This window comes from Oncorhynchus nerka, unplaced genomic scaffold (genome assembly GCF_034236695.1).
Source record: "Oncorhynchus nerka isolate Pitt River unplaced genomic scaffold, Oner_Uvic_2.0 unplaced_scaffold_772, whole genome shotgun sequence".
Taxonomy (NCBI): domain Eukaryota; kingdom Metazoa; phylum Chordata; class Actinopteri; order Salmoniformes; family Salmonidae; genus Oncorhynchus; species Oncorhynchus nerka.
The window spans coordinates 175001-175770 of NW_027040450.1; positions in this window are offsets into that span (position 1 = coordinate 175001).

Below are 770 nucleotides of genomic sequence, written 5' to 3' on the forward strand. Positions count from 1 at the left end.
TGAACAAACAGACACATTTTTCCATCACTAAGTGGTCCCATAAACACAGATATCACTTATCCTGAAAAACTCCAATGGAGAAATTGCCATGCAGGGCACCAGTCTAGTGAGGACCAGTGGTTGCTAGGCAGTTTCTGGATCAAAGGTTCTAGAACAGCTTCTATCCCAGTTCTATCTGCCTGTTAAATCAGTTTCTGGATCACAGGTTCTAGAACAGCTTCTATCCCAGTTCTATCTGCCTGTTAAATCAGTTTCTGTACCACAGGTTCTAGAACAGCTTCTATTCCAGTTCTATCTGCCTGTTAAATCAGTTTCTGGACCACAGGTTCTAGAACAGCTTCTATCCAAGTTGTATCTGCCTGTTAAATTAGTTTCTGGATCACAGGTTCTAGAACAGCTTCTATCCCAGTTCTATCTGCCTGTTAAATCAGTTTCTGTACCACAGGTTCTAGAACAGCTTCTATCCCAGTTCTATCTGCCTGTTAAATTAGTTTCTGGATCACAGGTTCTAGAACAGCTTCTATCCCAGTTCTATCTGCCTGTTAAATCAGTTTCTGGACCACAGGTTCTAGAACAGCTTCTATCCCAGTTCTATCTGCCTGTTAAATCAGTTTCTGGACCACAGGTTCTAGAACAGCTTCTATCCCAGTTCTATCTGCCTGTTAAATCCGTTTCTGGACCACAGGTTCTAGAACAGCTTCTATCCCAGTTCTATCTGCCTGTTAAAACATCAACCTAAACTGTTTGCATCAGGCTATTAGAACTTGACT